The 16,306-nt window shown below is 36.5% G+C and overlaps 1 protein-coding gene across 2 annotated transcripts in view; it reads right to left on the bottom strand.

The window, feature by feature from the left end:
• Window positions 1–11,724, bottom strand: part of LOC123231863 (oocyte zinc finger protein XlCOF6-like) — a 51,261-nt gene extending 39,537 nt beyond the window's left edge. For both annotated transcript variants that reach the window (XM_044658169.1, XM_044658167.1), the window contains exon 1: window positions 11,612–11,724. The gene's annotated coding sequence lies outside the window, so the exon portion shown is untranslated. The remainder of the gene's footprint in view (window positions 1–11,611) is intronic.
• Window positions 11,725–16,306: the final 4,582 nt, after the last annotated feature.

Genomic DNA, 16,306 nt, shown 5'->3' with positions numbered 1-16,306 from the left:
ACTTATAGGCCTCAAACTATATTATAAAGCAGCAATCATGAAAAAAAAATGTGGAAACCAAAGTATATAAACTGAAATAAAAAAATAAAAACCATACTTGAATATGTAAATGCTCAAAGGATATGAATGAATAGTTCATGAAATATCTGCAAATAATTTTTAATCATATAAAAGAATATTCCAAATCATTAATAATGAAATCCTAATATATGGATCAAAGAACAAATCACAATTATATTATATTATAACAGTAATTATGAGACAACACACCAAATTTCTGTGACACTACTAAAACATCCCTAAAGGAAAATTACCTCCCTAATAACATGTTAACAAAATAGAAAGAATATCAATATACTGAACACATATCTTTAAAAACTTAGACATCTAACAAATGAAGCTAAAAACAAACAAACAAAAAAACCAAGGGATAAGGGTGTTGGAAAATTGAATAAATGGAGAAACTTGGACATCAAAATACTAGAACTAATGAAAAGTAATAGTCAGTTCACTGAAAAGTCCAACAAAATTAGTAAACCTTCAGTGGAACTGATTTAAATGAAGAGGGCAGAAAAGAAAATCAACAAAATAAAATGAAAAAAAGTAAAACAAAACCAGGAGAAATTAAAAGAATGATCAGTAACTACTAGTCAGCAAAGTGGCACACACCTGTAAAACCCTGCTACTAGGGGAAGTGGAGCCTCATGTATTTCTTGACTTTTTTTAGTTCAAAGCTGCAGTAGGACTAGCCTAAACCAGTGCTTTTAGGGGGCACCAATATGGTGAGCTCCTCTGGAGTGGGAGTCCCAAGGTTGTTTAATGAGGGATAAAATGACTAAGGACAGAAACAGGCAGGTCAAAGCTTCTATGGCAATCAGTACTGGGCCCATGAATAGCTTTTGCACTTTCTGGGGAGTGACAGGAAGAACTACCATAAGGAAAAAGAAAAAAGGAAACTACTATGCATTTATGCCAAACAAAATTGAAAACATGAAATAGATTAACTTCAAAAATATAAAATAGTCATATAGTACACCAGATAAAAATCTTAAATGATCCTTTTCTTCAAAAAAGGGAACAAAATTAGCCACAAAGGAACAATCAAGGAATAAATTCTGATCTTGATGCATTTAGAAGACCATTCATTGTATCAACCTTTTAAAGAACAATTAATACCTATACTACACACATTATTCCCCAAAGCTGAGAAACAACTGGACCAAATGCCTTTTACAAGACAAATCCAGGCTCATATATAAAACAGGGAAGAATGAACCAAAGTAGGACTACTAAATGATATCATTAATGATTATCAATTCAAAATTTTGAAACATAATCCTGTCAGACTATAACAATATATCCAATATAAGAAATCATTTATCATGACCAAGTTCGATTTGTATAAGCAAGGCATGGATGGTTCACTATTAGTAAAACAATATTCTTGATCTTATTAAAAATAAAAATTATCTAAAACCATAAGGTATCGATACATGCTGAAAGAACCTTTAATAAAAATCCAACTCAATTCATGTAGACAAGTAGTAAACTCAAAAATGCCTTCCAATTTGGTAACCAGTTATTTTTCCACCTCTCAAAAAAAAAATGAGTTTTATTTTTGTAATGTTATTGAGGGCTACCCATGGGTCAATGATGCCTCACCCTGTTCATGAAAAGAATATTTGTTATTTATAAGGATGAGGCTTCTTTGTAGTCTGTAATATGAGGATTGGCCATTCTTTTTGTATATTCCTGAACATATTTTCTAATTTATTTTTCTTCCTCTACCCTTATCTATGCCTGCCTTTGTGTTGATGGTATAATGCATTAAAATATATAATGATTTGGCTTCTGGTGAAGAGGGTGGCTGATGAAGGAGTTCTTCTGATCCATGAAGGAGTGTTGAGACCTTGATGAATGGGGAGCACAGTCAGCAGGAAACTATAGCAAGGAGTGAAGAGTAAGCCAAGAACACCCACACTCCCTCACCTCACATCTGCTGTACCAGGTTTTGAACCTGAGCCTAAGCCAATATCTAGACCCTGAGACCCTGCCTGGGCAAATAGAAGTCCAAGCCAAACACACCCCTTGAAATTCCAAGCAAACCAGCAGTGAAGTCCAGAATTCCAGTCCAGGGCAGTCTGTACTGAAGCAGCCTGATTTGTGTGGGCACAGAGCTAAGCCAGGAGTCCCAGCCTGGGCCTGTGGTGAGGACATAGATCCTAATTTGGGTTAGTTGGTAGACCCAAAGGGGTACAGGAGCTCTGATCCTTTTGCCAAAAACTCAAAGCAGAGCCCCAGGGCAGGGCAATCTACTGTGTGCCTGACCAGATCAAATCCAGAGACCAAAAACTTCACCCAAACCTGAGGCAAGAATTTCAGCAATCAGCTATCAAGGGTTAATCGAATCAGCACTGGGAGGTGATTGTCAGAGCTCCCAGGCCTCAGGCGATCAAAGCATCTTGGAAGAACTGAAACTGGCAGAAACCCAGAAGTAAAGCTAAGGGTAGCATCAAGGAAGGACTGAAGTTTAAGAATGTACTCTTGGGGGCAGGTGGGTAGCTCAGTGGATTAAGAGCCAGTCCTAGAGACAGGAGGTGTCCTAGGTTCAAATCTGGCCTCAGCCACTTACTAGCTGTGTGACCCTTAAGTCACTTAACCCCCACATTGCCTAGCCTTTACCACTCTTCTGCCTTGGAGCCAATTCACAGTATTGACTCCAAGATGGAAGGTAAGGGTTTAAATTTAAAAAAAAAAAAAAAAAGTATACTCTTAAGAAGTTAGTAAACTTCTCAGAGAACAGAGCCTACCTATAAAAAGGTTGGAAAACTGAGCAGACGACAATAAAAGCACCTAAATATAGAGAATTTTATGGAGACAAAGAACAAGGTACAGACACAGAAGGCAAAAGTGAAAGCAAAGCAAACACGCAAAGACCAAAAGAAAAATGTGAATTGGACACAAATTCTGGAAGAGCTCAAAAAGGACTTAAAAAAACAAGAGAGGCAGAGGAAAAATAGGGAAAAGAAATGAAAGCAATGCAAGAAGAAATGAAAAAGGAGGCTCAAAAGCTGAAGGAGGAAAATCAGGCCTTAAAAATTAGAATTGAGCAACTAGAAGCTAATGATTTCATGAGATATCAAGAAACAAAACAAAATCAAAAGAATCAAATAATATTTTTGAATGCATAAAAATAGTATTACAAAGGAAACCAGTTATATTGTAACATTTTAATTAAGAAAAATCTATCTTATCTCCCACCTTCCTATCCCATTGAAAAGGAAAGAAAACCAACCACCATGTTAAAGATGGTCATATTCAAGCAAAAGAAATTCTTGCATAGTATATGTCTCAGTTTGTATGCTGAATCCAGAAGGTGGGTAATGTTTTATCATGAGTCCTTTGGAATCACGGCTGGACCTTGCATTAATCAGAGTTTCTAAGTCTTTCAAAGTCATTTGTCTTTACAAAGTTGCTATTATAATATAATTATAAATTATATAAATATATATATATATATATATATATATATAATGATTTAAAAAATAAAGTAAAACTCATTTATAATAAAACCCCTACAAAGTACAAACAGAGAGGGAACTTTTTTAATATGATTTTTTAAAAAATCTTCCTAAAACCAATTATCATATGCAATGGGTATACATTAGCTTTCTCAATAATTTTAGAAGTAGAATAGGAATGCCTTCTCTTATTTGATATAGTACTAGAAATAAGACAAGAGAAGAAATGAAAGACAAATAAAAGGCAAAGAGGAGACCAAATTATTCTACTTGTTGACTGCATGATGGTACAGACTCCTCATCTCCCTACAAGTCTACTAAAGCCTAAAGGCCCCCTTCCCAGAATAATGTGGTTTTTAAAAACTTTTTATTATCATGCAAAACACATTTTCATTGAATAATGTTTTTAAATGCATAATTTTTTTAATAATAAGGTAAAAAATATTTTAAAGGAAAGTAATTATATTGAAGTAGGGCTATCAAAATATTTTTTAAAAAACATTTTAAGAGCCTCTAACTTGGAAAACCCTAGGGTAAATAAGCAAGGAAAACTAATTGGAGCGATTAATAGCCTTAGCAAAGTTAGAGGCTATAAAATAAATTCATAAAACATTGAGTAACACTTTTATTCAACAAATTCTAAAAGGCAATAACAGGAAGAGAAATCTTATTCTAAAAAACTAAAAGATGCTAAAATATTTAGCTGTAAATCTATAAAAGCATACTCAATACCTGATTCTACTTAACTGGTTATAAAATTTGATAACCGATTCAATTACAAAGTACTCCTTTAAAAAATAAAGAACTTAAATAGAAGAATATTCAGTACAGCTAGAAAACTTCAGTGCTCATTTGTGGGCTATGATAATAAAATAAAAATGACAATGCTTCTAACAGTAATTGGTAAGATTTAATTCTATGCCCAACTACCAGCAGAATACTTTTTTAAAAGCAAGAAAAAAATAACAAAATTCAGTGGGAGAAAAATATAAAATGTTACGGGAAATAATGAAAAAAGGTAGGAATGAAAAAGGAATCTCTCATGCTATGTTATAATAAAGTAGCATCAAAATCAATTAACTTTTTTTTAGAAAAGTAGATTAATGGAACATACTATTTAAGGGAGAATCAATAATAATGAAACTTAATAACTGAGTGTTTGATAAACCCCAAAACATAAATTACCTAGGAAGTACTCCTTACCTGTTAAGAACTTTTGGGAAAAATTAGAAAACAGGCAGGCAGAAATTAGGCTTTGATCAATATATTACAACATAATCTATAATAATTCAAAATGGATATATATCCAAAATATTAAAGATCATACTGTTACCAAATCAGAAAAGAATTAGATCATGTGCAGCTATAACTAGAAGAGGCTAGGTTGTACAATGAAGAGTGCTTGACCTTGAGTAGGAAGACTGGAGTTCAAATCCATAGTGAGAAGCTTATTAGCTGTATGATAACACCAGGTGAGTCATATAACCTCTCTCTAATTCAATTTCATCACCTATAAAAGGAGGATAATAACAGTACACCTCTTTTGGTTATTAAATACTAAAATTAGATATTTGAAAAGTGTTTTTTAGATCTTAAAGTGCTTTATAGATGCTAGCTGAATTAGAAGATAAATTCTTAACCAAAGGATATAGACAATTATAAAACATAATTTGATTACATGAAACTGACATGCTTTTGTACCCACAAAAGTAATACATCTAGAATAAAAAGGGAAGTGGTTGAGTGGAGGGAAAATTTGCATCAGATTTCTCAGATAAGAGGTTGGTATCATATATATGGGCAACTAACATAATACATACACATATATGTACACACATGTTCACAGATACATACTCCAAAAGCCTTTCCTCAATAGATAACTGGACAAAGAATATAAACAGTTTTTAAAAGAATTACAAATGATTAGCAACCATATTTTTAAAATTCAAATCACTAATAAGACATGCAAATCAAAACAACCATGAGGTTAAATCTTACACCCAGCAAATTTGCAAAGATGACAAGAGGAGAGAATAGTTAGTATCAGAGAGGCAAGGGAAAAGATAGGCATACTAGTACATTATTAGTTAATATGTAAATCAGCACAACCAATTTTGGAAAGAAACTTGGAATTATGCAAATAAAATGATCAAAATGTTCATACCCTTTTTGTTTGGGGAATGGCTGAACAAATGGTGATAAAATATCATTGTGCTAAAAGGAATAATAAACTGGAGAAATGAGAAATTTCATGTGAACTGGAATGACCTCCAGGAATTGATGCAGAGTGAAAGGAGCTGAGCCAGAAGAACATTGTACAAAGAGACTGATACACTGTGGCACAATCGAACATAATGGACTTCTCTACTTGCGCAATGCAATGATACAGAACAATTGTGAGAGACTTATGAGAAAGAACACTATCCACATCCAGAGAAAGAAGGCTATCAATGACATCTAGAGAAAGAACTGTGGGAGTAGAAAGAAATGCAGGAGAAAAAAAAAAACATTTCCTTGATCACATGATTCAATGGGGATATGACTGGGGATGTAGACTCTATTGCAAACTAATAATATGGAAATAGGTCTTGATCAATAATATATGTAAAACCCAGTTGAATTACTTGCTGGCCAAGGGAGGGGGGACTAAAGAGGGGAGGGAAAGAACACGAATCATATCACTATGGAAAAATATTCTAAATTAATTAATTAGTTAATTAATTAACTAAAAATAAATAAAATGTTCATGCCCTTTTCCCACAGAGATACTAGTACCAGATACCTCAAAGTCATCAATAAAAAGAAATATACCAAAATATTTACAGTAGCATTTTTGTAGTAGTAAAGAATGGGAAACAAAGAAGATACTCATCAATTGGGAAATGACTAAGCAAATTGTAATATATGGATGAAATGGAATATTACTGTGCTATGAGAAATTATTAATATGATTAATATAGAGAAAAATATAAAGTAAATATTGCAAAATTATGAAGACTAACATGGCCCCAAAGAAGAAAAATAAAAAGACATGCCTATTCCTAACTCCTTTCCAGGGATAGGAGGTGGTACTACACAGGTGTGGAGCAATACATATATTTTAGAACTTTTGGAATATATTCATCAGCTTTACCAATTTTTCCCTTTTTTTCTTAAAAAATATTTTTAGTTATATGGGATGGCTTTTGGAGAGGGGAAGGGAAATTCTGGTGATAGAAAAACAAAATATATCAATAAAAACTCATTTAAAATAAGAAAAGCAAAAAAGATCAAGGGGAAGAAGTCAGCTGAGAAAGAAATCTTTTTGTTAAATATCTCTTATGAGGGGTTGATAACCAAGATATAGAGACAACTAACAAATATATGTCCAAAAACCATTTTTAATAGGCAAATGGTCAAAGGATATGAACAGTCCTCATATGAAGATTTACAAATTACAACAATAGGAATACTTAAAATCACTAATAAGAGAAATGAAAATCAAAACAATCTTGAGGTTTTACCTCATGCCCAACCAATTAATAAACAAAATGAGACTAGACAACATTAGAGGGGTCGTGGAAAGAAAGGCACACTAATGTATTATTGGTGAGAGCGTGAACAAAAATAAATCTTCTAAAAAAGCAATTTTGATGTAAATAAAGTAGCAAAAATGCCCAAACCCAGCAATTCCAATATTAGGCATGTGCTCTCCCAAAATAACAGTGACCAAAAAAGGCTCTATTTAGAGCAAAATTTGTCATCACTCTTTAAGGTAGAAAACAACTGAAAAGAAAATAGATTCCCATTTTTTTAAGGAATGGATCAACAAATACAAACATCCATAAATGTGACAGAGTGTTACTCTGCTATAACAAATGACAATAAAAGATGAATACAGAGAATCAAGGAAAGATTTATGTGAACTGATGCAAACTGAACAAAGTAGAACCAGGTACAGACATATACCTGGAAACAACATAAATAAAAATAACATGAACTACATACACACAAAAAATAAAAAATAAATGTTTCAAATTTGTAAAGAACAAGCTTGAACACAAAAAAGAAATGAGAAGACATTTCTCTCTATTGTAAAGTCAAAAGGGACCACAAATCTGGAAGACTTCATATAATATAATGTACATATAATAAAAATAGAAAATACATTTAATATGCATATAATATAATAAAAATTCATAGAATTTTTTTTTAATTTTAAACCCTTAACTTCAGTGTATTGACTTATAGGTGGAAGATTGGTAAGGGTAGGCAATGGGGGTCAAGTGACTTGCACAGGGTCACACAGCTGGGAAGTGGCTGAGGCCGGATTTGAACCTAGGACCTCCTGTCTCTAGGCCTGGCTCTCAATCCACTGAGCTACCCAGCTGCCCCCATAGAATTTTTTTCTGATGTACTGAGTTATGTGGATTTTTTTTTCTCTTCCTTTCCCTTGCCCTTTAAATTCTTTGTTATAAGGGACAGTTCTCTGAGAGTGGGTATTGGGTGAGATATAGTACAGGATGACATCAAGAAAGTTTACTTTCAATTTAAAAAAATTTTAATGTTAAAATATGGCCACTAAAATCTTATTGGCTAAGTAGTCTCACAAACAAATCCTTTTATTTTATAACAAAACACAGTCCAACTAGTCCTAATTACCACAAATACCAAATTATTACAATCTAGCTAAGTTAGCAGGGTGTAATGGAAGGACATGTAATCTTGGCTAAAGTAATAGGCTGAGGCTGACATTGTTTTAAACTCAGGAATTTTGAGCTATACTAGTACTAAACCAATCAGATGTGCACACTAAATACAGAATCAATTTAAGCCTCTAGGGAAGAGGGATTGGGTAAGTCACCAAGCAGTCTAAGGAGGGGAAGAGCAGGCTAAGTGAGAAACAGAGAAGGTCATAGTTTCCATAGCAATGGATCAGGGTCACAAATGGCTATTGCAGTCCTAGCTGAGGGGAGCTCAAAATGAGAAAAAGTCTAATTGAAGTTTTAGTATGAAAGGTGTTCTATGATATTAAACTAGGTTTGTTGGACACTTTATACACATGGTATCCCTCCCCCTGCCATCCCATGGAAAATCTTTGGAATTAACTCAAAACCTTAGGAGCAAGCAGAGATTTTTTCTTAACTACTGATGATTAAAGGCAGGTGCTTCAGAAAGAGGTCGGGGAGGCAGATTTGGTAAGCAAACAGCTAGTGGTTAAGAACAAAGTATCTAAGAATGGAATTTAGATTTGTAGCTAAAAGCTTATGACTTAGGAATGAAAGGTTTTTGGCCAAAAACAGTGTATATATAAAAATGAGCTGATAAGACTATTTGCTAGTTTCAGAAATCGAAAGTCCTTTAATAAACTGAAAAAGGAAGATGAAGAAAATGACCCATACTATCAAGATACCATGGAGAGCAGCTACAGTGTAGGAAGATTGTTAGTAGACTCCCACAACTTCACAGTAAAAAATTCCAAAAAATACCTGGGGGGGCAGCTGGGTAGCTCAGTGGAGTGAGAGTCAGGCCTAGAGACAGGAGGTCCTAGGTTCAAACCCAGCCTCAGCCACTTCCCAGCTGTGTGACCCTGGGCAAGTCACTTGACCCCCATTGCCCGCCCTTACCAATCTTCCACCTATGAGACAATACACCGAAGTACAAGGGTTTAAAAAAAAATACAAAAAAAAATAACTGGGAAACAAAATCGTCTTGCCCCAAATGTATACAGTAGAAGTTACTAAAGCAAGAATGCAAATATGACATTAAGGGTAACCCTAGTGCTCAGTGGGATGGGTCTCATGAATGGAATATGGGTCTGGAAGGATATACCTTAACTAACTGCAAATGGACAGGTAAAATGGCAGGGACGGTCATAACAATAGCACTAGATAATAAGTTATATTTATGTGAAGAAACCCAGAAGGTAGATGTGAAAAGAAGAAAGGCACTAGGATGATATTCAACTTTGGGCTTGACAGTAGAACTGGAGAAGAGTAGTTTGGGAAAACAGATCACAACTCTGGTATAAAACCATAATACAGAAATGATTGGGGGGAAGGGGTAGGTTAATCACCCAGATATCTGCTAGAGTTCTTTACCAAAGGCAGAGCAGCTAAATAAATAATCTTCATGATCATTTCATCCTTCAAAAAATGGAGGAAGCAATAAAAGGAACCTTCTGTTTTGAAGGTAAAATAATGTGGTGAGTGAAGATTTGAAGTCAGAAGAATTGAGTTTAAATCCCACCTCAGATCATTAATAGCTACAAAGCTCTCTGAAAGTTTCCTCATATGTAAAATGAGAGGCTAAGCTAACCAACTTCTAAGATCCTTTCCAGTTCTAAACTATGATCCTGCTGACCCATTTCTCACCACGAGGAACTGGTTGCTGAGATGTAAATTACAGGAATAGTTGGAAATGTCAATTCTACTGTAGAAATGGGATAAAGCAGATGAAAGCCAGTCATAGTTTTAACCATAATTTGGGATGTAATCCCATAACCTAAAATTTTAGTTATCAATGTGTTAGTACAGCAAACAACATATAAAGCATTTTTTTTAAGATCTGTACAGTAGCAGTAAGAACAAGTTATAGAAAATGAATATAAAAGAGTTCAAAGTCCTGAAGGAAATGTTGGGAAGTTCAAGATGTTCAATAGTTCCGAGATGAACTGAAGCAGTTCAATACAATAAACATTTATTAAGCACTTACTATGTGCCAAGCACTGTATTAAGCTCTGAGGTTACAAATAAAAAATAAAAAGACAGTCCCTGCTCCAAAGAGCTTACAATCTAATGGGTGAAGACAACGCAAAAAAATGAAGCTGGGACTGGTGAGAAAAGGGTTTGGTGAAAGATAGCACTTGTTCCAAGGTGTTGAAAGCAAGCAGAGCTGCAGATGGAAAGTAGAGTGAGTTTAAAGCCTAAACCTTTCCCATTTATAATAGAAAAATTTGAAAGGGTTCAATGCTCTACTCACAAGCCATCTAAGCAGAGGTTCTGGAGAAGAGGCAGAAGAGTCCTATCCTTTAAAGAGGACAGAAATCAGACTTTCAGCTCATTCCACTCTCCAACTGCTCCTCTGCTGAACAAGGCGCCCCTCTCAAGATAAGCCCCATCACCTCTGATCTCATCACCATACATAGCTATGTTGCCTTCCCAACAATTCACTCAGCCTCTTCTCTGGAGATCAGTTTTTGTTTGGAGGTGGTGACTGAATGTACGATGTTTCAGATCTTTTCTACTGAAGAGGGCAAAGGCTTTATCGAGGGCTAGATTCTAATTCAAATAATAGGAACTCTAAATCTGGTCCTGTGGGATCTGGAGGTTATTTCCTCTCTTTGGTCTTCATCTGAAAAATGGGGGGGGGGGGAGTGTTGTTGGTGTCTAAGGTGCTAGGAGGGTTTATGTACCATACCTATCTTTATACCCTCACTTTTATGTAGTTGACAGTTAAATGATATCTGCTGGTTGCAAGGAACTAAAATAAACGCTTCCCTATTTCTGCTTGGATTTTGCCTTACAATAAGGTATCAAAATTATAAGCATTGATAGTTAAGGGGAAATAATAAAACAAGATATGACATAAAATCCCCCAAGAAACAAAGTCTTAATCCTTTGAAATGATTTCACTCAGCCACTCAACCAGGAGGAGGAAGCCAAGAATTCCTTCGAGGTAAGAAACAGAGGCCCAGTCGGACATGCCTCATTCAATTTAATTCGCATTTATTGCGCACCTCCTTGGGCTAAGTCTGTAGCGATTAATTAAAAAAAAAAATACGAACAACAAAAAAACAAGCTTTCACCTGTCCTCAGGAGGTTGGCGTCTATCCCACTGCCCCGGTCACACGACCAGGTAAGTGGCAGAGCCAGGACACTACGTCTGCACAACGACAATCCAGAGCCCTCCCTAGGGCAGAGCTCGGAGAAGGGGAAGAGGTGCCCCTAAAACAATCAGATCAAATCAAACAACGGCGCGTGCTTCCCAGAGTGGCCAAGGGGCCGCCCGCGGAGGCCGCTCCACCCAGGCGAGCCGCCAGCCGATCTGCGTCACCCGCTCTGGGCCCCGGGCTCTCCACCTGTAGGCACTGGAGCCCAAGCCAAACTCACCTAGCAGATTGGCGGGGCGGGCGCGGCGGGCTGCAGCCACCGGCCGTTAACGGTAAAACCCGCCGCGGGGTCCGCGCGGGGCGCGCAACGTGGGCTCCCGCAAGAGCCGGCTGGGACGGAAGCCGTGACAGGAATCTCTCCGCTGGCCTCGGCCGGAGGGAGCCGAGCCCGTCCCGCTCTAGGAGACCTGAGGCGGGGCCGCGCGGTTACCCTTCCGAGGCTGGTCCGGCTGCCTCTTCCTCCCCTAGTCCACCTGTTCCTTCCTTCCGCGCAGCCTCTCCGACCCGCCCCCACGTGCCCAGCTAGGCCGGCGCCTCCAGGCTGCAGCGACAGCGGAGGACTCCCCCTCCCGCCTGAGTGGATGGTTTACTTAGCTCCGCCCCGCCGCTCTGACTGCTCTAGGAGCTCCACCTTCCTCACCCGCCCCTTTCCTCGGCCACGCCTTTCAATGTCTCTCTCCTGCAGGGCCTCCTTTCACCCCACCTCCCCCAGATCTCCAACTGCAGAACTTCCGGGGCCTCGTGGGAGTTCCCGCGCTCCCGCAGCTCCTCCGTTTAACTCTTACTAACCCTGTTCAAGGGAGTGCTAAAGAAAGAAGCTATTCATCCGCGGTGTCTAAAAGCGGTGAGAGACAAGAACCAAATGTGGAAATAGAGAGTATAGAACTATTAACCATGTCATAGCAAAACCTTTATTTTCAATTTACAATTGAGATTGTACCTGCTCTCAAGGCAAAGTCTCCTTGAGGCCTAAAACCCAAAGATATCCTCACTTTCCTGGCTTCTTTCAAATCTCAGATAAAGCCCTGCCTCCTGTAGAGAGTCTTTTGGGGGCCTCCTTGATGTTTTAGTGCCTTCCCTCATAAATTACCTCCAATTGATCCCATTTTTATCATGTTCCTGCATAATTGTTTGCATTATCATGCTGTCAGGCTTTTGAGTTCCTTGGGAGCTCAGACTTTTCCAGTAATCTATAAAATGCCTATTGATTCAAATAAAGAGGAAAAGTGCTCATGTATTCATTATTTCTCTTTTCCCTGCTGCTAACCTTCTCCCCTCACCCCCACTTCCCTTTTACTGAAGACTGCAGTATCAATCCTCTCACTTTCAAGCTAACAACCAAGTATTTATCTCTTTTCTTTCAGTCCAAATTATTTATTGCCAAGGCCTGTTGATTTCACCTTTGTAACATCTCTCAAATATGCCTCCTCCAATTTGGAAGTATGGGGAAAGGACTTTAAAATAATGCATACCCTTTGACCTAGCAATTCCACTACTAGGTAAACAAGGAAAAATACCTGTACAAAAATATTCATACCTGTACTCTTTGTGGTAGAAAAAAAAAAAGAAAAAGAAAAATGAAAGATTATCCCTCCATTGGGGAATGGCTGAACAAATTGTGGGATCTGATGGTGAGGGAATACTATTATGCTATGTGGGATGATGACCTAGATTTCTGTATGAACTGGGAGAATCTCAATGAAGGGATGCAGTAATAAATGAGCAGAACAAGGAGAACATTATACACAGAAAATAAAACATCGTGGAACAATCCAATGTAATGGACTTTGCTACTAGAAGCAATGCAACAAGCCAGGACACTCCTGAAGGACTTATAGGAAAGAATGCTAACCACATTGAGAGAAAGAACTATGGGAGTAGAAATGCAAAAGCAAAACATATGACTTATCACTTATCATGTATATATGGGTATGTGATTTGGGGTTTAGGCTTTTAAAAATTGCTCTATAGCAAAAATGAATAATATAGAAATAGGTATCAAGTGATAACATTTGTACAACAAGGGGGAAGAAAAGAGGAGAAGGAAAGAAAATGAATCATGTAAACATGGAAAAATATTTTAAAATAAAAATTTTTTTAAATCAAATATGTTTCCTCTCCTCTGACACTGTCAAGATTGGAGCAGGCTTTCATTATCTTCCATCGAACTTCTATAATACCTTGCTGGTTGTGGCTTTTTGCCTCAAGTCTTGATCCTCTCCAATCTATCCTCCATTTAAAGCCATTAAAGTGATTTTCCAAAAGCATAAGTTTTACCTTGTCACACATCTCCAACCCTAATCAATAAACTCCAGTGACTTCATATGGCCTCCAAGGATCATATGCAAAATCCTGTTTAACATCCAAAGCCCTTCATAAGAGGCCTCTCCAACTTTTCCAGCCTTCTTTTATATTACTCCCTAACCTCTACTCTTCCATCCAGTGACTCTGGTCTCACTTGATCTCCCCACTACTGATATTTTCTTAGGCTATCAGAATGTTTTTGCCTCTCATCTCTGCCTATTAGTTTAGTTGGTTTCCTTTAAATCCCAAATAAAATCCCATCTTCTAGAGAAAATCTTTCCCAATCCACTCAGTGCCTTCTCTCTTTTAATTATTTCCTTATATTGTATATAGGTTGTTTCCCCCCCTTAGAATGTAAGCTCCTTGAAGGCAAGGACTATTGAGTGCTTATCTCAGCCCCTGACTCATTAAAAGCACTTAATAAATGTACCTACTTGGTGTTGATGCTCTTTGGCTAGCATTGGAACCCTTTTTATAGTTGGAAAAAAATGGAAACTAAAGGGGTACTCATCAACTGGGGAATGGTTGGACAAATTATAGTATATTAATGTGATGGAATATAATTGGGCTATAAGTAATGGCAAAAGGATGAAAGGATTTCCAGACAAACCTGGAAAGACTTGTAGGAACTAATACATCAAAGTGTGCAGAACCAGAACTATTTACACTATAACAAAAATGCAAAGAAAAGTAACTTTGAAAGACTGACTCCAATTAATGTAATTGTATATGCATATATTCCACCTATAGCGATGAAGCAGACTACCTACCTGTTAAGAGGTAATTTTCTCAGGATACAGAATGGCATGTTAATAGATTAGATTTTGTTTTGCTTGACTATCAATATTTCTTAAAAAATTTTTTTCAATGGGAAAGTAGAATGGTGGAACATAGCAAAAAAAAAAAAAAAAGGAAAGGAAAAGAAAGGTTCAATTAAGTGTCAATTTTTTAAAATTGTAGCACAGAAGAAAACACAAGTACCTCCTACACACATATTTTCAGCTTCCCCAATTTGGAATATAAACTACTTGAGTAGTATATGTATAGTAAGCACTTAATAAATGTGTATTCACTTGATACATTGAATTTATTACATATATATTTTTAAAAAAGAAATATTGTTTCATGTACAATACTCTGTTATACTATGTATATGAAAATACCTGTTTTGTTTCTTAATTTCAAAATAAAAAAGATCACATAAAAAAGACTGAATTGGAATATTAAGCCATACACGTGAATTCACATAATCAACTTCAATAGCACAAATATGGGGAAAAACATTCCTCGATAGAAATTCATCTGAAAAAATATGGGTAGAAGAGAGGTTTGTATAGACTACAATATCAAATATGAGACAATAGTGTGATACAGTAGCCATAAATGCTATGAAAGAGGTGCCAGGAGAGGGGGAACCAAGAAAGACCAGTATAAAGATAAGTATATAATTTCATTTTTTGGGTTTCATAAAATATGTCCCTCATCTCTAGACCACCCTTTTTATCTTCTTCCAAATAAACATTCCTCTTTTGCTTGTTCAAAGAGCAGACCTAAGAAGTACTAAACTAGGTCTTATTCAAACCAGTGGCCTATTCAATGGTTTCTTCTTTATCTGATAGAGATACCAAAGAACTCAGTGGATGAGCACAGTAGCCATTAAACTAAAAAACAAAACAAAAAACAGAGTACTTTAAAAATCCCTACTTTGCCTTTATTCCTTTTTGGATCTATAGGATTACCTAAAGCTTTCCCTGACTTTTTTCTTTAAGCTTGAATGACTCTAAGATAAGGTTTTTCCATTGTCAAATACACAGATATCCTAAATGTACAGTACTCAAGTTTTAAGAGCTGTTCTTCATTTCTCCCCTTCTCCCCCCATCTTTTTTATTCTAGGATTTGTTGTTTTTTTTAAGTCATCTTCCTACACATACCTTTCAAGATTTCATGGGCATCTTAGTCATATTTTCAGTACCCTAAGAAAGGAAATTTTTGTCCTTCCAACAATAAATTGTTAATTGTGAAAACAACTTTACTTTATAAGCTTAGAGTCGAGAGGTTTACTCGGTGGAGAGACTAGGTACAAATTTTGTCACTGAAACTTATTAGCTTTATGGCTTTGTAGTAGTAGTTGGTTTATCTTCTAAGTAAGAATTTCACAAGTTTTAGAGGTATTAGGGACAGAAAGAGTAGAAATCTTCGCAGTTGCCCTCATAGGACACCCACAAAATCACAGGTCCTTGATAAGATACTTGGAATTGGGTATTTTGATTTTTTGTTTCAAATCTATGCCCAAACTTAGGATTTAAATTCTTACTTTGTAGCCATAACTTCGAGGTGGAAGGGAAAAGAGACAAAGAGAAAGGATGCAAACCGTACGCTCCCTGTACACTTTTCTGTAAAACAAAACCCATCAAGAACCTTTAGAACATTGGTTCTTTTTTAATACTACTTATATACAACCCCAACAAAAAAAATCTGGGAACTTTAACTTCCTCGGGAGAATAAGGAAGCATATCCCTCAGCCCCTAAACTCGCCGGAAGTGCGTGTAGACGCCTTTACGCTCCACCCTCCGGATGAAGGGTTTCATATCCGGATTGTTATTGAGGACTC

Source organism: Gracilinanus agilis, chromosome 1 (genome assembly GCF_016433145.1).
Source record: "Gracilinanus agilis isolate LMUSP501 chromosome 1, AgileGrace, whole genome shotgun sequence".
Lineage (NCBI taxonomy): Eukaryota > Metazoa > Chordata > Mammalia > Didelphimorphia > Didelphidae > Gracilinanus > Gracilinanus agilis.
Note: the sequence above shows the minus strand (reverse complement) of the source record. Positions and strands in the feature narration are given on the sequence as shown.